Consider the following 27,800-nt stretch of genomic DNA (forward strand, 5'->3'; position numbering starts at 1 on the left):
ATCTCTAAAAACGAGACAAACATGCTGAGTTTTGCTGAAAATATTAATTTTGAGACCCCAAAAAGGATTCAAAAAGTTTGCCACTTCCCATTAAAATCGACCATGGTAGGTGTGGAAAACGGAAAACGTCGATTTACCAAGAATCTGTACAAACGATAGAAACAATGAAATTACATAGTGACCTGTCAATAGAAATGATAAATTTTATTGATCTTATGGCAATCGTACAAACTAGCAAAAATCGCGCAACATTTATCTATTTATAGAAACGACTTCATTTGCTGCAAAATGCAAAAATTGCATACGAAAGCCGCATTCTTCACCTATAAAACGCATTGTGATTTTTGTCGAGAAGACACTCTGATCAAAAGATATCGAATTTTTACCGTCGAGTTGATATAAATTCCATTTAAAAATTGATTTTGCTCTAACTGAAGTTCAAAATCGCCGGTAGATTTAAGCATTTTTTCTAAGAGAACGTTTTATTCTACACAAAAAGTGCTAATAAACATTTTTGTTCATAATTATCTCATCTACATTTCTTGTTTAAAATATTTTTTTTTTGTACGGCGTCCAGATTTTTGGTAAATCGATGTTTTTCGGCTCCCCTCTCCTTCTACGAGGATGGTTTTAGAAGAAAGCCCGGGGATAGGAGTGACTAACTTTTTGCATCTTTTTTGGGGTCCCACAATTAACATTCTCAGCAAAATTCAGCCTGTTCGTATGGTTTTTAGAGGTTCAGTCGCATTTTTGTCTCTGTCTACTGGAGTAAAATTGTTTTAAATATAAATCATTTGATAAATTTGTACATGATTGGTGTGGTCCACCTAATAAAGCAGGTAAGTCCAAATTTGAGTTTCATAGTTAATATTAATTAATTAAAGTTAAAATTGTGAATATTAAAAAGATCAAGATTTGATATGGAACTAGGCGTATAATATTTGATTTGTCTATTGTATTTCAGCGGTAGATATTTTTTTTAGGTGTTAATTCTTTCATCCTTCCCTGTTAAGCTCCCGTTATCTCCATTCCCTCGTTCCAATCTCCCTTAAATCTTCCTGCAAATCGTCAAGATATCTACGTTTATGTTGCTTCTTCTTCTTCGTACGACCGGCCTATGCAATATAGTTATTTTAGCAGGATCACTTTCATCTATCCGCATAAATAATTATATCGCCTTCTTCATAGATCCTGTTCATTCTTCTTCTTAAAGTGCCCTCTCCTCAATGGAGGTTGGCTACTACAATTTTAAAATCTTCTCTATCTTCAGCTGTTCTTATTAGCTGTTCAAAATTTAGCCCTGTCCATTGTCGGATGTTTCTGAGCCACGATAGTCTTTTCCTTCCTAGGCCTCTCTTTCCCTCGATTTTTCCTTTCACTATAAGTTGGGCATATTGGTACTTATTATTTCTCAGTATGTGGCCTAGGTATGATGTTTTTCTAACTTTTACTGTGTTAAAAAGTTCTCTTTTCTTGCCTATTCTATGCAGCACTTCTTCGTTTGAGGTATGCGATGTCCATGAAATTTTGAGCATTCTCCGGTAGGTCCACATTTCAAAGGCCTCCAATTTATTTACGGTTGATGTTTTTAGGGTCCACGTTTCAACTGCATATAGAAGAGTCGACCAAACGTAGCATTTTGATAAACGTAGTCGAATTTCGAGTTTTATTCGAGAATCACAATCACCTGTTCATTAACTTCATCATTATACGGTCTTTAATACTTTTCTTTCAAAGATTCGTAGAAACCTTTGATCTCGCGTCGACATCGTCCATGCTTTCGATCCGCAAGTAAGCACTGGGCATATTATTGTTTTACAAAGTTTGCACTTTGTTGCTCTTGACACACTTCTCGCTCTTAGTTGAGGGCCTAGGCCAAAATACCAGCAGTTAGCCACCGATATTTTTTTTCTTATTTTTTTTATGTATTGTTTTTGCAGTCCACCAGCGACCGTAAGTAGCAAAATTCTTTCACCGTTTCTATAACTTCATTTTGCACCTCCAAGGTATTTTGTTGATAACCGGCATTTATTTGGTTTTCTGGGTATTAATCACAAGTTCGATGTTTTCTGTGGCGTTTTTGATTATCATCAGCACATACCATTATTTGTATACTACGGTTATACAGGGTGTTTCAAAAAGGTATGTCATAAATTAAATCACGTATTCTGGGGACAAAAATAAATTGATTGAATCCAACTTACCTTAGTACAAAAGTGTACACATAAAAAGTTACAGCATTTTGAAGTTACAAAATAAAAATTGCTTTTTTGCATTATCTCCTAAACTACTTGACATTTTGTAATAAAAATGGACATGTTACTTTCTTGTTCTGAAAGCATTTTTTATAAAAAAGACACAACAAAATCTAAGTGCACAGAAAAATTTTAAGGAGGGTGTGCAGCCCTAAATCCCCCCAAACTTTTGAGTACGTTCAAATCAAAGGAATTTTGTGGCAACATTAGTTTGACACATTATTTTTAAAATTTTTTTACTTCATCACTTTTTACAAAAAACATTTTTTAATGAGTTACTGCCCTTTTCATTAACCTTTAAAAAATTACGTGCAACTAAATAAATGGCTTAAATGAATTAACAAGTACAAAAAATGTCTATAACCTCTATAAATATGATATTACAATAATTGTTCAAAATGACCCCCATTTTCTTCAATACACATTCGGTATCGTTTTAATAAGGAAAACCGAATGCGCTGAAAAATCATATTTTTCTGACGAAATTGATTTGCAGCTTCAATTATTCTAACCCTCAATTGTTGTTAGTCCTCTATTGTTACAGAATACACTTTCTCTTTCATAAACCCCCAAAAGCAAAAGTCCATGGGGTTAAGACCTGAACTTCTGGGTGGCCAAGAAATAGGTGCATCACGACCCCTTCCAATCCACCGACCAGGATACTACCTGCAAAGGTATTCCCGGACTTCATTACTGTAATGCGGTGGAGCGCCATCTTGTAGAAACCACATATTTTGCCTTATTGCAATATTCACTTCTTCCAAATACTCTTGTAAATTGTTTGCCAAGAACTGCAAATAATTATCACCATTTTTATTGTTGGGAAGAAATACTGGGCCTATTAGATTGTTATCCACAATTCCTGCCCAAACATTAACTTTGAAAGTCCTTTGGTGATGAGTCGTTTTTTTGGCGTGAGGATTTTCGTCGGCCCAAATGTGCTCGTTATGATGGTTTGTTATTCCATTTCTACTGAACTTAGCCTCGTCGGTAAACAATATATTTCTAATAAAATTAAGATTTCGAGTGTTTTCCATTAACAACCAATCGCAAAATCCAATCCTTTTAGGATAATCTTCAACCAATAACTCTTGAACCGTTGTTAAGTGATAGGGTTTAAGCAGCTGATTCTTCAAACACCTCCAAACCCGTCGTTTTCTGTAAACGACGAAATCATAATTTAATCTGATCCAACTTACCCAAAGTTAAATGCATATCTGCCATTTCCTGAAATATGTAGGCCATTGTAATATCAACATTTTTAATATTAATCTTATTCACACAATAAATGATAGCTTTAAATTATTGACTATTATTAATGGAACTGTTCCAACTAGAAACTAATTGTAATTTTATGGCTAACTAGGAAAAAACTAGTTTTTCGAAAAAGTGATAAGAGGCACAAAAGTTTTAAAAATAATGTGTTAAACTAATGATTTCATAATAATATTTCATTTCATGATAATAAAATTCATTTGATTTGAACGTACTCAAAAGTTTGGGGGGATTTAGGGCTGCACATCCCCCTTAAAATTTTTCTGTGCGCTTAGCTTTTGTTGTTTCTTTTGTATGAAAAATGCTTTCAGAACAAGAAAGGAACGTGTCCATTTTTATTACAAAATGTCAAGTAGTTTAGGAGATAATGCAAAAAAACAATTTTTATTTTGTAACTTCAAAGGGCTGTAATTTTTTTTGTGTACACTTTTGTACTAAGGTAAGTTGGATTCAATCAATTTATTTTTGTCCCCGGAAAGCGTGATTTAATTTATGACATACCTTTTTGAAACACCCTGTATATTGTACCATTTAAGTTTATTCCATAATTTATCATAACTTCATCTACCACTAGATTGAACCGTGCATGATAGACCATATCTCTGGTGCAGTTCTCTGTTCTTTCATAGGTATCCTACATGATTTATTTGTATGTACGTAATATTTCCACTGTGCAGTTTCTTTCTTTGAAATATTACTACAACATCGAACTTTTTGTTTTGACTCTGTACAGTTAGTTCACAAAAGAGTGTCTTAAGAGAGTACTAAAATACTCGTAATCTTCCAAAATAAGACCGGGACTATTATATTTTAACATGGTTTCTTTTTATCCAGATTTTATTAAATTAAAAAAGAATCTTGACTAATACAAGAATTTACAGCTAGACTACAGCAACATCGATTATTTATTCACCTGCATCTGTTTATCTCTGATCGCTTAAGACAGAAAGCAGATTTATAGAACGTTACGTCAAGTGATTGTGGAAATATCTAGTTCAACAATTATATTACATTATCATAAAACATCTAAAATGAAACAAAATAAAACTAGTAGAATTGTGAGAACAGGAACCGTTGGCTCTTAACTATGTGAGTAATTAAAAGCAGGAGCAGAGGTAATTTGTCTTTATTAAATTATAACCCAGGAAATGCAAACAAATTAGAAGATAAATTGAGGTGGTGAGATTAACAATGGTTTAACTTAGATCGAGCTATTCAGGTAGTTTATAGGGCATCTTTAAACGAAGATACATAAGTATGAGACGTTCAAACATACAAATAGGACCGCAAAGTTCAAAATTTTATTGGTATCAGCCAAAAAACGATATTAAAAATATTTGCTACAATAATATTTTATTATTCTATGTAGAAATTGTGTACAAATTATGCTTATTACATTATTTTATATTGTGAAGAAATTTAAAGTAAGTGAAATGTTAAGCAAAAAGGACAAATATATGCTAGTAATTGACAATTACAAGTAAAACTTAAATAAAGCTTGCTGGCAATATCCAACATTGACTGTGTATAGAAAAAGGCTGCAAAGCGTTTGTTAAAACTCTTAAGTATTTGTAACGGTGTAATTGAATATAATGACATGCACAAACATGAAAGTTTATTAGGAACATTGTTAAACTCGCAGAAAAGAAATAAAAGTGTTAAGAAAGAAGGCAATGGAAAATATATATGAAAAGGCATTCAGCAAAATTAAACGAACTGACACTAATTACCGTACTATCAAAGATGTACATTTGATTAGAAAAAAAACAACTTATTTCTAAAATTCCGAAGCGCCTGCGGCAAGTACATGACTCACTTAACGTCGTTGATTGACAGTCCGGACTCTAATATATTTGGGTAAAAATGGGTGGAGAAGCTGACCCTGTGAAAGATCGGGGTAACAAATCCCGGTGGGAAGCAGGGGCAAGGCAGACGAGAGCGAAAAAATGTTCCCCCGAAGAATAGGTTGTTGGCTGCTCCTCATCACGTAAAAAATTGTATTGCAAAATCCTAGAAGGAAAACGCTGGAAAGCTCTAACGAAAATGACCCGGCTTTATATATAACAGCATTCACAAATTATTTTTTTTTTACTTTAAATGAAGCTAAATAATGTAAATTATTTTGAAAACTGATATATTTGGCAAGTATTTTGTTGATTCTCATTTTTTTATCTTCATTTATCTTTTTATGTATCAGTTTATCTTCATTTTTTAACAAATTTATTAAACTCTGATTTAAAAAAATTAGCATTTATCCTCTATAAGTTTTTATAGTTTCTAATCTATTAACTTTTTCTTATATTTGTGTTTTTTAATGCATATTTATGCAATTTTTACGGTACTGTGTCTAAACTGATATGTTTTTGTTTGTTTTCGATTTTTATTTGATATAATAATCCGGCTTGAACGACCAATGGATAATTCGAATGTAATTGTAATTTCGTATTGTTTCTAATTCCCTGTGACCGTTTCTTCTCGATCGACAACAATAAAATAAAATGTTGAAGTTGTGGACAAGAATATAATTTAATTGACAGCTGCTGTATTATTACACTATAGTTGTTGATGAGGTAAAAATTTATAACAGACTACCCACTAGTCCCGAAGCTATATTTATAATCTCACTGAAATGCCACGATTCATCAAATAAGTGTATTGCTCTCTGCATAGAACAAAAACCTTCTGACTTTGGAAAGCTGACAGAGCCGGATGGCACACGTCGGCTATATATAGCGAAAATACTCGAGTACGATCGTCAGTGGGTAAGGAAAGGATATACTAGATAATATCTAGACATAAAAATACAGAAAATTTTAATTCCATTATTCCAAAAATAAATATATCCAAATTAAAAGAAGAACTCAGCAGGATCAACGACCTTGGGAGCACTGAAGAGAACATCGAAGAGGATGCCGAAAGCTTGGCGCAATGATAATCAACGCAGTTCAACCCGGAAGAATATTGAGTTTAATATTAATTCCTGTAATAGTATTATTCTTAGCTCTAGGTTTAATGAACATATATTAATATAAATATATAAATGTATATAAATATATGTATATATGTATATATATATATATATATATATATATATATATATATATATATATATATATATATATATATATAAACTATTTAAATCTCTTATTTGCGATATCGTTTAGTTTCCCTGTATTATAACTACATATAGTGGATAATTATTAGTGCTCTAGAGTTAGTATCTAATTAACAATTTATGCAATTATGAGAAAATTTGATCCTTAGCAGTAACCTTGTTGTTGAGGTCTATTGTCCTAGAAGCAATAATTTTAAGTCTTCAAAGCATGAAAATTCTCTGACCGTAAAATGAAAGAGCCCAGTCTAGACGACAATTATTATAATTATTGAATTTAGTTGGAATATCTGTTCACTCGAATAACGAAAGGCCGTACCAATATTAATAAACGAACTAATAGATACTGACAACCTTATATTTTTATAAAATAAAAACAAAATAGAGCATGAAAACAGTATTTAAAAGGGAAGAATCAATGAAAGTAATATAGTATATAAAGTTAAATAGAAAAAAGTCAAAAGTATAATGACGATAGCAGAGGTAGCAACCAACCCAGTTTTAGTAAAACTTTTATTTTGGTTTTGGTGTGGAAATGTAACTTTTTGATTTCTTTAATGGTCTCAATGTTAATATTACGTCTCATCCAGCGGAGACTCTAGGTACTAACTCAACTTTTAGCGTTTATGAATTACACCCCTGAAAAATTAGATTGCCGTAATTTTTTATAACGAACGAAGATCTACATTAATTTCACCATAGTTAGGCAACCAATTTTGCAGTTCAATATTGTACTTACAAGATAGAGAATCTTAACATTTTCCAACGAAAACTATAGGTCTGCCATAGTTAAGCTACATCTATTTAAACAGACTAATACCAAGATCATGGTTGAAATCAACGTTTATTGCTCTACAAAACAAAACAAAATCCGTATCCTGCAATGATTTCCGGACCATCAGTTTAATAAATCACATTTTAAAGTTATTTTTAAAAATCATATATCAAAGGATGTATAGATTAATCAGCCGTACACAGTTTGATTTTCGGAACGCCGTGGATACAAGTGCTATTTCAACGATGTAGAGATGTGTATACACTGTGATTCGATACAGTAAAATACGACAAGCTGATGGAGATAGTAACAAATATTGGAATAAACACCTGTAATTTTAGGATTATTAGCAATCTTTACTGGAATCAAACATCGTCTATCCGTACAGAGCCAGGAGAATCCGACGATATTACAATCAAACGTGGGGTTCGACAAGGATGTTTACTATCACCCTTGCTATTCAACATATACTCTGAGGAAATCTTTTAAGAAGCAGTAGAGAATTTTGAAGCCGGAATTCGAGTTAACGGAGAATGGATCAATAACATCAGATACGCGAATGACACGGTGGCATTCGCCCTCCAGGAGTTAATGAATAGAGCCACAGAAGTCAGAGATATAGACTTTCACTGAACATTAAGAAAACAAAATGTCTGATGATCTTTAAGAAGGAACAATTCCTCATTCTCTTATTAAAAATATAAAATAATTCCTGATCAAATAAGAAATAACTCTTTATGCCCTACATAAATGATTCAAATATTTGACCTACTACGACTGAACAGTATCCCAATGTGTCAGAAAAACTTCTGCGGACAGATGTAAGGGTTTCTGCAGTGACAGAATTGGAGACTTCTCTTATTCGGTTTTTAATTCATCCAAATTTTGGGCTCTAGCCTCAGGATAAAGGTAGATGATTTTTAAACGTCACCAAAAAAAAGTCCTTGGGTATAAGATCCGGAGATCGCTAAGGCCACTTAATATCGCCTGTTCCACTGATAACTCGATTGGGAAAGTATTGTTTAAGTACTCTTTAACTATTCGAGCGTTGTGTACTGAACAGCCGTCTTAATGGAACGAAACATTCTCCAAATTAACATCAGGAAGATTGAGAATAGCGGGAAGAACATAATTTTGTAACAAGTCGAGGTATACTCTACTATTCAAGTTGTCCTCAATAAAAAATGAACCTACTATGTGGTCTCCTAAAATGCCAGTCCAGAGGTTAACTTTTTGAGGACGTTAAGTTCGCTAAACAACACTTTTGTGCTGGTTTTCCGGCGACCAACACCTCGTAATGGAAGGATCGTGTCTCCCTACTAACGAAACATAAGATTCATCGGTAAATAAAATGTTTTTAATGAAATTCGGTTTATCATTAGCCTTCGTTATTAGAGTTTCAGAAAATTCCATTCTTCAAAAGTAATCATCTGGATAAAGCTGTTGCGTTTTCGAATATTTAACCGTGCTTTTTCCATACTTTCGTTACAGTAACATTGCTAACATCTATTTTTCAAGCAAAGCTTGTACTTGAACGTATTGAATCTACCTCGATTGTTGCACAGATTTGTATATTTTCTCACATTTTCTGGTGACACTTCTTGAGCGTGACATTTTCTGCAATTTTTGAGGCAATAACAACTTTCAAAAATTTTAACAATATTATGAACTGACTATATACAAGGAATTAGTCTCCCCTCAAAAGACACAGAAAATAAATCTACACACTGTTGTCCAGAATTACCTCCATAAAACCATTTTATTATTTGAACCTTGCAATAAACAAGCATGTTGTTGTATAATGACCAACAACCACTATATAATGACAAATTATTGGCTACGAGGCAACGGAGGTTCGTGGAAAGTCGACGGCGCGCAGTGTTGCCATTTATAGTGTGTATATCTAATTTAAAACTCAACGTACTGTATATAACAAACAAATAAAAGGTAGCTCCTAACACCCAAATCCACTTTTTACACTTTAAACCAATAAAACTGGCAATATTTTATAACTTAGTTGTCATAAAAGATGTAGTACATACCTTTGACATTTGTCAAGTTATACAAACGTCCACTCACAAAAATATAAAATATCTCTACGTGTTAAAGATCTCGTACCTACTGAAAGTAATTTGTGTAGATAGATGTCAGAAAAGTTGTAATATAATCTATATAATGATACCAAATACGTATTTTAAACATCATAACTACGTTTCACAATTCTATCATCAATAACCAAAAAAGAATTAATTTCGAATGCCAAAAACACGTCTTGAATCTACCGTTGCTTTTTGATAGAAGAAATCCGATTTTTTTATTTTGTGTGTGGTCACGTATAACATTGACATTTTACCATTACAATGATTTTACTATTATCGATCAGACCGCACTATTAAAATTTGATTGCACTACAGGTAACTGGTGGCATTTAAGACCTGAGCGTTTTTCTTCTTTTCGACTGAGTAACTATGTAGGTAATAAATTCTATTAGAATAATATTTATTATAACAAGGTGGGTATATATTTTTGTGCTACTTACCTACCGATGTTGTTTAATGTTATGAAGCTTTACATGTAAATATATTAATTTGAGAATGGATAATTGAGAACTATAACGGTAAACTGTGTCTATTCAGCATGAAAATATATTTTTCTATTTGTTAATTAGTTGTTTGTTAACAAAAAATCTAAAAGATAATTATTAATGTATATTAACATCATGGTTAATATTTTTCCCTTTATCTCTATGCAAAATCGGCTTACCTAAATGGAATTCTCCACAAGTTTCTATTTTATTTTATTTTTATATCTTTATCAAAAGATGTGAAAAGCATTTGAAGAAACAAATCGACTCATCCAGCGAAGACTGTGCTAACTTTATTTTTAAGTTTTTGAATAAAGAAACCTAAAGTGTTGAATAATGCAAAAAGTCAGAGATATTTACTAAACTGTCTTCATATTTCCATTGTGTTTACGGTATTGTTCCATTGGTGCTTTTAAACATAGCAATTTTGTTTAGTCATCTGGTTTCTTTATTATTCTGATTCGCTAAGTACCCTTATAGGAAATATACAGAAATACGATATATAGATAATCATTGGTGACTTAAATGCGAAAGTCGGAAAAGAGGAAATATAGAAGAATAACAGAGGGTGAAGTATACATTAGGAATTAAATTAAAACGGGAAAAGTTAATAGAATTTGCTACAGAGAACAAAATTAAGATAGCTAGCACAACTTTTGATCACAAAGACATCCATAAAATGCCTGTTAAATGTCTAAAAATGCCGCAGAATAATACAGTTTGTCTTCAAGGTATTTACTCTAATGTATTTGATCGATAATTGCGTGTTGTGGTCAGAAACCGAATTGATAATTTGATATTATCAGGAGATTTTTCGATATGGGTTCTAATTTTAGGAGCTAGAGCTTTTCAAGTAGTTTTCCTGCAATTGACAACAGACTAAGTCTATAGGAGGTGACACTATTCAGAGGTTTCCCAGGCTTGGAGATGACTATAACTTCTGCTAGTTTCCAATGTGTCGGGAAGTGACCGGTCCTTACAACGGAATTATAGTTAAACTACATGTTAAAAAATTTTGCCATTTGGTGAGTAATTCTTTAAGTATTGTAGTTATAATGTGATCGTGACTAGGAGACTTCTTTGATTCTAAAATTCTTCTTTGATTTTAAAATTCACAAGTGGAATTTAACCAAACAACAACCAAAGAAGTTACTAAAAAAACGTAGTAAAGAAACAGACACAACAAGTCCAAACTTCAAACAAAAATCAATCTTTTCCAATAGATGAGTATTAAAAAAGCGATAACAAAAAAACTAAAGACCTTTGCCTTTATTTTCCGTAGTTATTGAGACAAATAAAAACAACAAAAAAATAGTCGATATCGAATTCCTAAAATACACGAGAATTCGAATTAAACCACCTAGGAGAAATAACAGCATAATTCAGTGTACACGCTGCAAAGATTACAGGCATTCAAATCCATTTAAATGCGTCAAATTTGGTAAATCTCATGACACAATACTTTGCAAAAAATCCAATCATACGCCAGCTATCTGTGGTCTGTGTCATGTAAATCACCCTTCTAATTACAAGAGTTGTATGGTATACAAAGATCTGGTCTGCAAAAAAGTCAAAATACAAGGCAGCCAAACAGAAATATTGAAAAACCACATAAACAACAATCCTGTAAATACTAATCCTTTGAACGTTAATAATTTACAATCAGCACGTTCAGGACAACATCACCAAAACAGGACAAGAATGTAATCTCTAGTAATAAGTGGAACTACCCAAGACACTCACAACAGCAAGAAATAAAGTTGTTTTTGGCAACAAATAAAATAGATATTTTACTGATTTCAGAAAATCATGCCACTAATAGAATATTTGTAAAACTACAACAAAATAGGTATACTATACAAACCATCCAGATCAAAGTGCTCACTTGAAAATGAAATGAAGCCTCCAAATTTGGTTTAGAAATTAAAAAATATATGAAGTGCACAAAATTAGATCATGTTGATCATAAAAACCTAACGTAACCTAAATAAGAAGTACTAATTTTTAGCTTTCCCTACCTGGTCTTTCCTGGCTACTGAATCGTAAGTCTTTCCTAAAAACATAAAAAAATCCACACATGGAATCTTGGAATTGTGGATAATTAAAATAAACCATGAGTTCGACGAACTAATGCAGATCGCAAATATCATCAGATTTGTGAAATCAAAAGAACTAAACACTCTTGTTCATTCAGAAGAAATGTCAGTTAAGGAATGCAGTATAAAAGGTGAATAAATGCTGTAGAAGAATATCTAAAAGACAAAAACATCAGACAATGGACATGGAATGTACTGGTCATGGTATAATAAGAATATTGTTAAGTAGACCAAAATCCACTAAGGATTGTAGCGCCTAAAAAAAGAAGAAAAAAATTGATGTACAGATGTTCTTGTCAAATTAAGGAAAAATAATTAAGAGCATAATTGGAAATAGTGTTAAAATAAAATATATGTACATAGGAGAAGACACAGCGGATCAGATTTTAGAAGACGAAGAATATGCCTAAATAAAATGGAGTGGCAACTATATAATATATGTGGACCAATAATATCCAAAGAAGGAACGGATAGAAAGGAAATCAAGAAGAGAATATTACCATGGAAGGAAGAGCAGTAAGCAGCTTAAACAGCATTATGTTATCACAAACACAAGCAAATCAAGAAAAAAGAACATTTACAATATTAGAGATTTGAGAGAAAAACAAAAACTCTTTTAGATAAGACCTTGATAGGTCTAATACCAAAAAGAAAACCTCCAACAAGACAACAACCTGTTATTTAAGATTGGGACCATTTTTTTATCTTTAATATCACTGCAATTTACTTTGCTTCTCGATTTTAAATGATTCTTTTTATTCCCTTCTCTTCTTATATGTTACTCGTGACTAATACTTAAATGAATTAAATAAGTAAGTCACATAAGTTACTGTATAAATATAATATATTTAGTTTATTTAAGACTGAGTAATACAAATAAGAAATTGAAAATGATAAACATGAAGAACATTCTTTATACATATCGACGCAATGTTTTTTACCTCATATTTGTTAGAAAATGCATACCTTTTTGTACTGCACAGACGATAAAACCCATATTTCTGCCGCAAGCACATAAAACTGAATAACTTATCGACTACTAATCTTTTATAACTTGTTTACTCAAAGTAAGAAAAATAAACATGATTCAAAGTAGTAAATCACTCACATGTCATTCCGCATATTGCAAATTTCAAATTTAACCACATTTTTTTAATAATAAATATATTTGTTTTGCGGAGAATTGTTTTCGTCATGAAATGTCTTATAATCTGATTTATGTAATATTTTATATTCTGATTGATGTGCAATGACTATAATCACCATTAATTATATACAATATGCGATTTATTTTACGGTTGGCTCCTCCTCTCGTATCGTAGCTTCCAGCGTCTTATTTTCAAACAGTCTTGTGTTAGACCTCTGCTTGCCATCGCTTTATGGACGTCTCTTTTCCAGGAGTGTTTTGGCCTTCCTCTTTTTCTTCTATTAGGTGGCAGCCATTCTCAAACCTTCTTTGCCATCTCTCTTCTGTGATCCACTGTAAATCTCCGAACCAATTAAATCACTTGTCTCAATCATACCTATATCGATCCCCATCTCTGTTAAAATATCCGCATTCGGATATTTTTTCCGTTTCCATAACGTTTCCAATTATTTATTTCCATAGCTGTAATTTGAGACCTATTTCTATTTATTTATCTACTACGGTTCTGCTCTATACAGTCCAATGCTTTCGAAAATTTTTTGTACATTTTTATTTTGTTCTTTTTAGTTGTTTTACCGCTTCGCAGCATTGTGTATAGTTGTCTAGTTGCTGCTCTTGCTTGACCTACTCCCGAGTTTATTTCATTATTTCATCATTGCTTCCTCCAGCAGATATACATTTTACGACCAGCTATTTAAAAGTTTATGTTCCTGTTATTACGTGTGCCCCATCTGAAGATTATTTGCTTCGTTTCTTACTACTAGATATTCAGTTTTTAAAGAGGTTATAGTGAGGCCTCATTTGGAATATTCTTCATTTAGTTCTTGAGGCATATAATCAATATCTGCTTCATCTTTTGCGTGAATTACCTGTCTTTCGCAAGGTGCAGTATAAATAGCATCTGATCTCCAATAGAATACCCATACTATAGCACTTTTTTCGCCAAGTTGTCAATGCTTCATTGAGGTAAACTTTGAACAAAGTGGGAGCTTTGCAGCAGTCTTGCTTTAGACCTTTGTTGATAATAATTTTGTAGCTTAATTTGCCTCCGACTTCATTATATATCGTCATACCTCTATACAGCTTTTTTACAGCGTTTATCTTTTGGAGATTATGCGTTGATTTACCATAACGGTCAACAATTTAGAAATCGGCACGCTATCTTAAGCCTTAGTTAGGTCAACAAATACCAAGTGGGTCTGGAGATTGTATTCCAATTTTTCTCTACTATTTGTTTCAAGATAATAATGCTATCCACACAAGATCTTCCCGCTCTGAAGCCATTTTGTTCTTCGCCTTTTTTATGTCTTTCTTGTTTCTATGATTAATTGTTTTCTCATAGATACTGAGACTCTAGATACTGAGTTTATTACACTTACTTAAGGCTCTGTAGTTTTTACATTTTTTCTGTAGCCCATTTTGTATATATTATTAATGTATGCTTCTGTCTATTCTGGTGGAAAGTCATGGCCTCGAAAGAATTTTGTAACAACGTAGGCAAGAAGTTTTTAAAGAATTTTTGGTGCATCTGATATAAAATCTTTGGAAATGCCTTCTAATCCGCAGGCTTTATTGGTTTTAAGTAATTTAACCACTTCTTCAACTTCTTCCACGCTTATCTCGTCATCTTTTTCACAGTCAAGGAAGTTTTGTTCGCAGAACTTTATTAGCCTTTCACCACTGTCATTAGGTTTATTTTTTCCGTGTTTTCCAACAACTTTCATATGCTTTTCTGCCTAGTAGCTGAGAATTAGGAGGATAACATTAAGATGGTACTTATTCACGAAACATCGACAAACTAAATCAGCTAAAGCTCTAATTTATCTAATTAGCCTTCTTTGGTCCATCTTTGGACATAGGCCTCCCCAATCCTTTCCATTCTTCTCCGTCTGTCGCTTCAGTCATCCACCTAGAGCCCACGTGCTTCTTGGTATCATCTGTCCATCTCATTTGGGGCCTTCCTCTGCTTCGTTTATATTCCAACGGTCTCCAACTTATAAGAATTTTGTTCCATCGGTCTTCTTTTGGCTTATATTGTGTCCGGCAAATCTCCATTTCAATTTTGCAACTTCTTGTCTATTTTGCAACTTCTTGTCTAAAAGCTAAATCTAAGATCAGAAAAAGAATTTTCGAGATTAGAAGCTGTTTATGGGAATACCAGATACTAAAATTAGAAACAGTATCTTTTGTAGGTCTAAACTGTAATCTCTGTCAATTATGGCTAAATATGGGAAAGAAGCCAGGTAATTAAAAAGTGTATAGGCTATATTGAATACCTACAATAAAAGTATTAAAATAATAAAAAAAAAATAATGGAAATACTTCTCCAAAAACCTTGAACTTGTATATGACTTGGGCTAGAGTCAACAAAATTCTATTAGATTACATACATAAACCGAAGTTAGTCAAACTACCAAATAGGAATTACACAACAAGGACAAGAAGGCTATTGAATATATTTTAAGTGTGTTCTTATGGAGAACAGAACGGTTAACTTAGGACAATGTTGCGCATTTAAACTATAACTAGAGCTGATTGAAAGAAAAAAAGGAAATTCAAAAATGGAAGAAAAAAATTATGGTAACAAATGAAGAGGGAAGCGAACCGAAGAAGTTCACAAATATAGTAATTGGACACTGCTGCCAATCTAGGAGACACTTCTACAACTATGGTAGGCTGAATGAACCAAGGTGCAATAAATGTGAAACTAAGCACGGTACTTCTTGGTGAAGTTTATTAAAGGTTTAGATACAAAAACTCTAGGATGAAGTGCAATAGACAAAAACTGTCTCGTCCGATTTAAGAAGAAGAGAAATGACCCATAATTCCTTCTTATTTCTCGAAGCTATATGGATTAAAATGTTATATTAAAAAAATATCCCTAGAAAGAAGTAAAAACAAATACGACTCAACAATTAACATCAAATATAAAACACTCAGATTCATTAGAAAAATTATGAAGTTATTGCGTTTTAGAATTAACAATTGCAATATGATCCTCAAAGAAAATTCTCGGTGACCAATACTCCGTTTTTAGCACAAGTAATTAGATTAAAATGAATTTCTTTGACCCGTTTAACCTCCGATTTAGATTAATGAGTGTTATAAATCCATGACACATCTACGATAGCCCTAATCATGGTAAGGTATTTTTTCTGATAAAAGACGAGCATGTCATAGTTTCTTAACTGTGTTAGATAAGCAAGCGACCATAAACAATAATTATATCAAAACAAAATATTTGTCTCGGCTATTTATAAATATCATAGTGAATCTACAATTTTATCTCACAGAAGAATATATAAACGTTCTGAATTTGTTTCTTTAAGGCATCACACTTCCTAGAAAATATTTCTTTAGGAATAAACAATAACTATAAAAGACCTTATAGGCCAGTAAATGAACGTGAAATACGACAATACCGTGTAATTTTCCGTGTCACCACAGAATTGCATTAAAATTTTGATTAAGGTTCTACTCACCTTCCACTTCACTTTTGTACTTGTGCCGTTGGATGCTATTTATTTTTTAGGGGTGAAAACTACCTCTATTAGAAAAAATCGTATGATTTAAAATTAAAGCTGGTAATTGATTCAAATCATCTTTTAATGAAGCGAATGAATGTCAATTAAAATTAAACAGCATAATTCAAGATTTTAATACAGTTTATTCCCTAAATATCACCACCTAGAATAGTTATAGTTAAAAAAATGTCATTCAATACTTTATCTCCACTGATTTGCATGAAAATTGAGGTTAAGGTTATACTTACCCTCCACTTCAAAATTGGACTTGTGCCGTTGGTTACTTTTTATTTTTTTAGGGGTGAAAACGACCCCTAGTTAAAAAAATCATGTAATTGTAGATTTAAGTAATTTGAAATTATTTGATTATACAGTGACATTCAATTTATATTTCTTTACGGTTTTAATTTTTTCTAATACAATGAGAATTTTTTTTTAAATAGCACTGCATCACAATTTGATCACATCTTGGTTACCCTTAGTCCTAGAATATTTTACAAAAGACTGTCTTAGAGTACAGAAACAAAGGTTTCTTTTTTGTTTTGTAATGCATATACCTACATATACTAGAAAAAAAAGTTATAATTAGAAATTTAGTAAAACTTAACAAAAATCGTTAAAGTAAAAAACTTTGAGGAAGCGTGTCTTGCTTAAAATTAGTCCTAGACAATTCTACAATTGACCATTTTAAAGGTAATTGATCTTTCTTTACTGCAATATACCCAAAACTGCGTAGAAAAAAGTGTGACTGGCGAACTTTGTAAAATCGTACTTGGAATACTGTACATCCTAAAGACTTCTACCAAACGTCACTTTTGGAGAGGAAAGATAATAGTTTTTTTTCTGTCAAGCAATGCCACTACCTATACCCCAGTGGAAAAAAGTTATGGAACAAAAAAGAAAAATCGCGTATTATACTGTTTTTTTTTGCTTCGTTTTTTGAACATATTTTTGTCGAAAAAAATTATTTTGGCTTTAAAAGGTGACATGGATATGTAACATGCCCTTCTTTATGATTGATTAACACATCCAAAAATGGTAGTGAGTTTGTATATTAATCGCCTTTTTGAGATCGACACAACATTTTTTATTACTTAATAGTTCATGTGTATACTAGAAATATCTTTGAAGGTTATTGTAGATGTTTTGGTGAATACGGTTTTAATCACTTATTTCTTCTACACATAAGCGAGGAAACGAAGCACTGAACCTACCAATTTTCCGTAGCAAGATGAATCGCTGTGAAACTTTTTGCATTCGATTCGGGTGAGTGTCAGAAAAGTTTGTGAATAAAATTCATGGTGATAAAATGAAAAGTGCATTTTCTGGATAAGAAAAATGCATTTTTAAAGTGCACGGAAAATACCGACAGGAATGAGTTTAATTTTGTTTCTCGGGGGTTTTCGAGATCGCTGAACACGAATATGATAACAACGATAGGTCTCGAGCTACTTGGTGCCCAGACTGGAGGACAATTATCCTCGAGCTATTTGGTGTCCAAGTAAACCTCGTCTCCTGGAGTTTTATGTTATTTTCATACGAAATCAGTCGAAAATCATTACTTATCGGTTTTCGGGATCGATGAATACGAATATTATGACGACGATGATTCTCGAGCTACCTTGTGCCCAGGGTGAACTTCGCTTTCTGAAGTTTTTTGTTGTTTCCATTCGAAATCAATCAAAAGTCATTACTTGGGTGGTTTTTCGGTTTGCTGAACACAAATATTATGACGGCGATGATCTCCAAGGTATCTGGTGCCCAGCGTGGACCTCGTCTCCAGAAGTTTGTTGTTAATTTGTTATTTTTAAGATTTTTATGAAAGTGTGGTATCAAATAGTTAGGTTAGGTTAAAATATGATTTCTTAAATATAAATATAAAAAACTTTTTTACTACGTAAGTAAAAAAAGATGATTAACAAATAATCGTATCATACAAACCTATTTCTCCTTCATCTTCTGTCTCATACAATTGATTTTCTTTATTTTATAGTTCTCCATATTCGGACAATTTTTACGTGCCAAATTGCAAACCGAGCCATTCTTTCTATATCCACATTTTTATATATAAAAAAAACAGTGATTTTCATAATATTTTAAATAGAATAAGAAGAATTTGCAAAAAAACTATCTAACTTGGAGGATATTTGTGTACTAGTACGTATGCGAGAATAAGTATAAGAACCCAAGTGAAAGTAAAAAACCGGGAGCTGCTATAGGGGAGATTATAATGTGTATCAACTGACACTTCATCAGTGCTATCAACTGCTTAAAAGCGCCAAAGATAAAAAAATAATGTTTTATAAAATTTTATTGAACTTTTATATAAAGTTGAATGGGGTATTCTGAGGTCATTTATTAACAAAATATACGTGTTAAGTGACCTCGAAAATCCACAAGGAATGACTGTCAACTGATTGAGAAAGAAATTAACATGAAACTTTAAGATACGACACTTCCCGATTCTAATGCAAAAAGTTTCACAGCGATTCATCATCATGCTGTGGAAAATTGGTAACACTATAAACAACATTGCTATACTAGTAGCATTAGCAATGAAGAGTACAGGGAAAAAACGCTGTAAGTCAATTTTTAAAATTTTTGGAAAACGCGATTTTTAGATTCAAAACTTCATAATTCATAAATAAACATACTAAAACACTGTTGTATTAAGTATTTGACAACTCATATATACAGAGTATGATATTATAAAACTGAAATTTTCATGTACAGTAGGTAACAAGAGAAATTAAAAAAAACAACCAAAGGTCTGGAGGAAAAAGGCAAAAACGCTGTAATTGAGTTAAATATGTTTATTTTATGGACTAAATAATGTAGAAACCGGAAAAATGTCCAATTTTTATTTTGGCCTCCACACGAATCACAGAAAATCACTAAGTTACGAACTTCAGGAGGAAGCTGGATTGTCACATAGTCATACAGAAATGAGCAAACTTCATTGGCACCCTTTCGAGCTACTGTCTCAGGGTACGAGTACATAACAACATCATTATCACAAGTCGATGGACATTAAAGGAGTAGAAAGACAACTGCCTTTTATACGTCGTTACTCGTAATATTAGGCATTGGAAGGTTTTTATTATATTCCATGGCTGACTTCATATTCTCTTGCGGTCCTTGCTCGTAGTTTAGCTTTTGTTTTTCGCCTGTAAAATGTCTGTGCTTTCAGAAAGTGAAGTTTCTGCCCTGTTTTAAGTTTATTAATTAATTTTTCATCTTTATATTCCCCCATTTTTATTTTGGAAGCATCACAAATGCTGCAAGTGTCGGTTCTGAGATACCCAAAGGAGATATTAAAGAGTGTTGAATGTTTTTCTATATACTTCATAGCACACTGCTCTATTGGGATGTTTCTAGAGGAACATTTTGTACATCTTTTTAATGTTAAGTTCCTCTGGAAGGTACTTCCTGCTAGATTTTTTTAGGCTGTAGTGACGCATGCGCCCTTTGAATTATTTTATGTGATTTAAAATTAACTGCATAGTTTCTTCAGACATTTTATTGGGTCTTGAGCCATGTTTACCTCTATTGTCCTTGACAATTGTACCTTGTTTTAGGGCTTTTTGTATAGTTTGTAATCTTCTCGTTGATATGCCATGAAGATCAACAAAAGCTTTTTGACAAACCTGAACGTCTTTTGCAGGTGATGTATGCTCCTCATCATTAGGTACCCCAAGGTGAATTCCGTAATAAAAAGAGCCCTTACGTTGCAATTCTCTTCGTCTTTTCTTGGCCTTCTTTGAGTTCGGAAGTATGGATATTAGACCACCCAAATACACACTCTGCTCGTCCCAATTCAGCATAGAATGAAAATTACGAATAATTGTATTTCTTTGTTCAACCGTTATATTGTCAAAACACTTATAACGTTTGCAACGGCAGTCCTGGCCTGTTTCGTGAGTTTGCACTTTTAGCGCTTTAGCTACATCACGTATTCGCCCAAAACTTTTTCGTTTTCTTGTAGTTTTTGACTGTAAAGCCTCTTCAATTTCACTGTCCTCACTTTCCATATTAATAAACAATAATAATAAACAATAGATTCCCCATGTTACTATTAACATATTTATCAACGTCTGCTTTGCCTTGCAATTTTTAGAAGGCTCAGATTAAGGCAGAAATCTGAATTGTGTTTCGAAACTATTTTACGGATTTGTTATCAGATGTCGCTATTGCGTCCATTTCGAAGCCATTTTAGTGTTGCTTCTTAAAAGACAAAAAAATATTTATTTTTCACGTTGAGAACGCCTATGAATAGCTGTTCTGACGAGCCCTATTAGGGCGAAATACGTATAAACAGACACATAGACGCTTTGTACGTGAAATCAAATCTTGACTGTCTTTTCATTTTATTCGGATCTACTCTGTATGAGTACAAGAAACAAATTCGCTAATGATTTCTGCTTAGTTGAGGAGACATGTCGTGGAATGCAAATTTTAGAAGGTCTGCTTTGCCTTGCAGTTTTTAGAAGGCTCAGATTAAGGCAGAAATCTGAATTGAGTTTCGAAACTATTTTACGGATTTAATAAACAATAGTTCAAACTTACTAAACGTTAAAAAACAAACTGTAATTATGATAATATTGATACTAAAATAAACAACTTGTATGAATGCTGAACACTGACTGTGATTTTCCGTTGTAAATTGTCCCTACGGACAGGCGCAGTGAGCACCTAAATCTGACTTATAGCATTTTTGCCTAGTTTAACCTTGACTTGCAGCGCTCTTCCATTGTACAGCATTATTTTAATCGTTTGTAACGTTTGACTTATTGCACTTTTATTTTGTTTGATATTTGTGGATTGTATTTTACCACATGTATCCAAGTATCGAAAAATGTATTTATCAAAAACTCGATAAAAATTGACTTACAGCGTTTTTCCCCTGTAGTCTTTAATTATTAGAAATAACTCTATCATCAAATTCAAGGACGTTCAATTCCAATATATGGCAGCAACATCAAAACTATATTTTAGCATTCAGGAAATTTTATTGAATAAGAAGATAACACTTATAATATTTATATTTTGTATATTTACATATTTGAACTACATATTATATTAGCCTTCAGATATATCGTTCTATATAAATATTTTATTGATGATAGCAATTTCAGAAACGAAAAACTGATTATTAGACATTTAAAAAGCAGTAATTGTGTTGCTTTTTAAAATCATATATTTTTTAAATTATATTTTATAAATGATGAATCACTCAAAGGACAGTACAGCACAATATTATTTTAAAAATAAAATTTAATATTGCATCATAAAGATGAAGATTAAAAAAATTTCATGCTAAAATATTAATACTCTTTATAAAAAAAGATAAATAACTATTTCGTTCAACATCTTATAGGAGCCCTCTTCTAATTGTTTAAACCGTTGATCTAAATCTTGCCATTATTCTCTTTCTCTCTTTTAAACCTCAGAAAGTCCCTGGCTGGAGATCACGAATACTAAACATTTTTGTTGGAGACGATCACTATACGTGTAATACCCGGCTTTTCTAGACTTTTTCCACCCGTTCAAACTCAACAGCTACCACGGTTGACCCTTGTTAAGTGAAGATGTCGAGAACATTTTTTTTTTATGTAGTCTAGTTACACTCTCAAAAACGTTTAATTACAGCAATTATTAACGAATATAACTTCTATTAAGATGTAAAAGTAAACAGCTAGTCGCAAAACAGTAAGAAGTGCAAGATGGTTTAACAACACAGAACCAGAGAAAGGTTAAATATCTTTGAGTTTTTTGATGAAAGAATAATATGTAGGAACACTTAAATCACATCTCAACCTAGATATGTAATTAAGATTTAAATATATGTAACGTTTTTATATGGCCTTTTATATAACAAGCATTAGAACAACCTATAAAAACTCGAAAAATGTTGCAAAAAATTTTTTTTGTTTATTGCAGAGATAGTTACTATCTGTTTAGAGTCGATTGGACAAAATTTTTTTACAATTTTTGCACGTAAAAATATGTTTTTTTATTACATACATATTGAATATAATTTTGCTTTTAAAAGTATTATTTGTTTAAAGCAAAAAGTAGAAATCAGAAGATTTCTACTAAATGTTTGAAACCAAAATTCAAATTCTCACTCAAATCTCTGCCTTCTACGATATTCAAAGCAAACAGACGATGAAATAAATCGACATGGGGAATATAAAATTGTTTTCCACGTCATGTCGTTTCATGTAAGCAAGAACCTTTGATGAACTGCGTTCTGGTACACAAATTACGAGTAAATAAAGATATAGAAAAGATATTTAAGATTTTATTTTACGTATAGTGCTTTTACAATTCGCTTATACGTATTTTGTCTTACTTAAAACTCATCAGAGCACCCCATTAATATGAGAAAGCCTTTTACCTGTCCTTCTACTATCAATGGTTCTATGATCCCCGTTCATGTGTCTGTGTGACCAAAGTAATTTAGGTATGCTCGGTTTACTTTTTTATATTAAGCTCTTCCAGAATTAACAGGTTGTGTTCTGTGTTCTGTCCAGGACACGCGTCCTAGGCCAGTTCTTTCTCCTTCTACCAATTCTTTTGTAGATCCACATTTCCATGTTTTAGCATCGTTTGTAGTAATAGGAAAAATAAGGGCATTGGCCAACCTAAGCTTAGCTTTTGTTGATATTGTTTGGTCTTTTCATATTTTGATGAATTTAGCTGTTGGTGCTCAGACCAATGCTTTCTACGATTGATTTCTGAGGAGCTACAGAATTCTTTGCTTATCTGGCTTATCCGTTCAATAATGGTAGTCATTTAGACTTAGTTTGCTACTATTATTAGTGTGTCATCTGCGTATCGCAGGTTACGGATTTTTTTGCTTCTTATAGTGATTATTCCATCCCATTCGTCTAGTACTTTCCTCATTATATATTCAGAATATATGTTGTATAATAATGGTGATAGTATTCAACCCTGTCTAGTTCCTTTGTTTGTTTTGAACGCATTTGAATTTGTTCTGGGTATTTTAACTTTGACTGAGTTGTTGTAGTAATAGGAAAAATAAAGGCATTGACCAACTTAAGCTTAGCTTTTGTTGATATTGTTCGGTCTTTTCATATTTTGATTAATTTAGCTGTTGATGCTCAGACCACTGCTTTCTACGATTGATTTCTGAGTAGCTACCGAATTCTTTGCTGATCTGGCTTAGCCGTTTAATAATGGTAGTCATTTAGACTTGGTTTACTGCTAGTATTAGTGTGTCATCTGCGTATTGCAGGTTACTGATTTTTTTGCTTCTTATAGTGATTATTCCATCCCATTCGTCTAGTACTTTCCTCATTATATATTCAGAATATATGTTGTATAATGATGGTGATAATATTGGACCCTATCTAGTTCCTTTGTTTGTTTGAACACATTTTAATATGTTCTGGGTATTTTAACTTTGACTGAGTTTTCTTATTAGGTTGACTAGGTGGTTAGGCACTTCCATATATTTCATTGTACTCCAGAGGGGATTCCATTTTACTAAATCGAAAGCCTTTGTGTAATCCACGAAACAGAGCAGCATTGGTTTATTTTGTTATGTATTATATAAACCGTTGAATTTTCTGATTACGTCATCAACAAGATGAAAGTTTGGACTGCGTTTTAAAGTGTGTATAAAATTAGAACTTTTATATTGATCGGCAACATCCAAAGTATAATCTCAATTGTGAATGAATATTTGCTAAAAAACACTTTTATGTTATTACCAATCGTTTTATTGCTGTGTATTTTAATTTTTCTCTTCGTGATTTTTTATTGTTCATCGATTTGTTTTTCATCAGTAAATGTTTGCCAAAATGTCGCACTCAATAGTATCCTACATTACGCTGTAGGATTTTACGGTCGTAACTGTTTGGCTTTTTGTGCTCTTGGATCTTTTCTATTCAGATACTTATCCAGATAAACCCTTTAATTTACACCACAATAAACTTAAACCATAAAATCGTCAAGGCTCGTAAAAACGTCAATCGATACGACCGTAACTGGTATAATTTAAAAGTGTTTAGTCTGAGCAGCCAAAAAACCATTTCTTTTTTTTTTGTAAGTATTGTAACTTTAGTTGTGTATTAAGCATTGGCTATTAGTGATTTACTATTAGTGATTCATATATATAAAGCTAAGTTTATATTGTAAATTATAATACAATTCTTATTTTTTCTTGTATTCAGCTTCTTTTTTGGATATTTCCGATAAACATGACAATTCTATAATAACTTAAGACACTACTCTGTTGAATAATTTTACGGGTAGTCCAAATCATTCTCGCAGATTGGCCAACCATGATATCCTACGGCGTCTTTCACTTCTTTGGCTTCTTAGAATGTTATCGTGATTTATAACTAAGATGCAGTATCTTCTACTTTGGATTACGTGAAATATGTCTCAGGAAACGCTACAACCACAATTCTGCCAAAGTATCCATAGTTCCTGGAAACGTAAAAGATGCACAAAACATTAGTGAAGTTATAACGTCCATACTAACAAACAGGAAAGCAAACAAAAAGTTGCACGAATGATCAATAAGAAGCTAAAAAGTAAAGATCATCATCACCATTGGTGCTACAGCCCTATAAAAGAGCCTCGACCTTCCCAGTCTATTACGCCAGTCAGATCTATCCATTGCCAACTGTTGCCAGTTTGCTGCGCCTATTTGTCTACCATCCTCATCTACACCATCCCTCCATCTGAGTTTTGGTCTACCCCTACTTCTACTTCCCACAGGTTGTAACATAAAGATTCTTCTAGGAGGGTTGTTCTGCTGTGATCTTGCCAGATGTCCTGCCCATCTTAGTCTTCCTATTTTTATAAAGGATACTACGTCTTTACCACCAAATATATGTTTATATCTTTGATATATCTCGTAGTTGTACCTCCTTCTCCAAACACCATTTTCACAGAATCCACCAAATATTCTTCTCAGGATCCTTCGTTCAAATATAAGCAGGAGATTTTCATCTGCCTTGGAAATGGTCCATATCTCCGACCCATATGACAACACTGGTTGTATAAGGGTTTTGTATATGGTTAGTTTTGTTTTTTGGCTTAAGTTTCTGCTTCTCATATGTCTACTTAGTCCAAAATAGCATTTGTTTGCTAGGATTATTCTTCGCTTGATTTCTTCCATCACGACGTTCTCCTTGGTGGTCAGGTAGCCTAAGTATGTGAATTTGTCCACCACTTCAAAGGCAGAATTATCAACCGTGAATTGGTGGCCGATGTTTCTGGCTCTATTGTTGGGTTTTATTGCCATTATCTTAGTTTTATCTTCATTTACTTGCAGGCCCATATTTTTTGAGGCGTTTGACAAGGTGGTATACATTTCTTCTAGCTTGCGTGTTGTGCGGGCAACTAGATCAACATCATCTGCATATGCCAAAATTTGGGATGATTAATTAAAAATGTTTCCTCTGCTGTCTATTTGGGCATCCCTGACCGCCTTTTTCAAAACTATGTTGAAAAGGAGACACGCCAGCGCATCTCCCTGTCGCAGCCCAACATGCGTTTCAAATGCCTGTGATTGTTCGCCCTGTATTTCGACTTTGCAAACAACTTTAGGCATTGTAGCCTTAACCAATCTTATCAGTTTATCGGTGATGTCGAATTCATCCATGGCTTCATACAATTTATTTCTTAGGACACTATCATAGGCCGATTTAAAATCTACGAAAAGATGGTATGTGTCGATATTGAATTCATTGGTTTTTTCCAGTATTTGCCTTAGCACAAAGATCTGGTCTGTTGTTAATCGACCAGGCCTAAAACTATAATTGAAAACAAGCGAAGTTGTTATGATTTCAACATAATTGAAACGAGCGAAGTAAAAATCAAGTATGAAACCCAAACTTAACGCAAATGCTGGATTACAGCCGAACTGCTCTTAGTTCCGATTTTATAAAACAGATGAGAATTAAAAAAAACAAAAAACCAAAAGAAGCATTCTCAACTGCCAAGGGAAATTAGGAACAAGATCAGATAAGTAAAACGGGGGTCGTTGTCTATTTAATGTAGTCAAATTGAAAATCTAAAAGCCGAACACGCTTCGTTCAAAATGCACGAAAAAGTGAAAAAAAAGCTGCCGGTTATGCAAACTTAACTCTACTGGATTGTTACTGCATGAACAAGGCAAAGTTGTCCTTGATACAGAAGACATATTAAAGAAACGGTATAAATATTTAAATGCATTACGGATATGCCGATAAACTTGTCACGTGAAGAGTTTGGTAGAACCAGATAAGAGGTGGAACATGCTAAACACATTTCAAAAACTATTAAGGCTTCCTAACTATGCTAATATTACTTCTACAAAAACAATAACTCACTGTGGTAGCGAGGCTGTTTAATTTAATCTATCACTTGGTTAAAAAAGTTAAAGTTCGGACGACCATCTGGCTGAGGTTTGATGATAGGGTTTTCAATTGTGCAAGGGCCCCTAACATGAATGAACAACCACCTCCGCCTTTATGGTGACACTACCATCTTTTAAATTTTTTAGCCATAGAAGTTACAAAGCTGATGACCTCCAAATTAAGGCAAAGTAAAGTAAGCTAAACTGTCAAGAATTCATATATCGCCAATAGACAAAAACATTTACAAATCTGTATCTAAGAGGCAAACAGTCGCAACTCCACTATTAGTCAATATCGAGTTAATAATGTTTCCAACATATCCAAAACGTAAACTATATAGTTGTATCAATCAAGTCAATTTTACTGGTTCCACCATAAAAAATGTTAGAAAAGGGTGTATTGAAAATTTTCGTAGAAGTATAAAGTCGTATCTTTATATTTAGCAATTATTTATCCGGTTGCTATATCAATAAAAGTTTGCTACAATATGTTACCCAGAGGCAAACAATTAGTACATCTTGCATTAGTTTCTTCTAGTATATGTACAAATGAAGATAAGTTGAATTTTATTGTATTAAAAAAATTTTTTAAATCATATTATATTATAAAAGCTCAAAAAAAATGGAAGGTAATAAAAATAATTCAAGCATCAC

General features: G+C 32.7%; 1 protein-coding gene across 4 annotated transcripts in view; it reads right to left on the minus strand.

The window, feature by feature from the left end:
* Positions 1-27,800, minus strand: part of LOC140437463 (uncharacterized) — a 519,890-nt gene that overhangs the window by 398,030 nt on the left and 94,060 nt on the right. Inside the window, exon 1 of one of the 4 annotated variants that reach the window (XM_072527007.1) lies at positions 13,064-13,161. The exons of the other annotated variants lie outside the window; for them this stretch is intronic. The gene's annotated coding sequence lies outside the window, so the exon portion shown is untranslated. Of the gene's footprint in view, positions 1-13,063; positions 13,162-27,800 lie in introns of those variants that run through there. 4 annotated transcript variants of the gene reach the window in all.

This window comes from Diabrotica undecimpunctata, chromosome 3 (assembly GCF_040954645.1).
Source record: "Diabrotica undecimpunctata isolate CICGRU chromosome 3, icDiaUnde3, whole genome shotgun sequence".
NCBI lineage: Eukaryota > Metazoa > Arthropoda > Insecta > Coleoptera > Chrysomelidae > Diabrotica > Diabrotica undecimpunctata.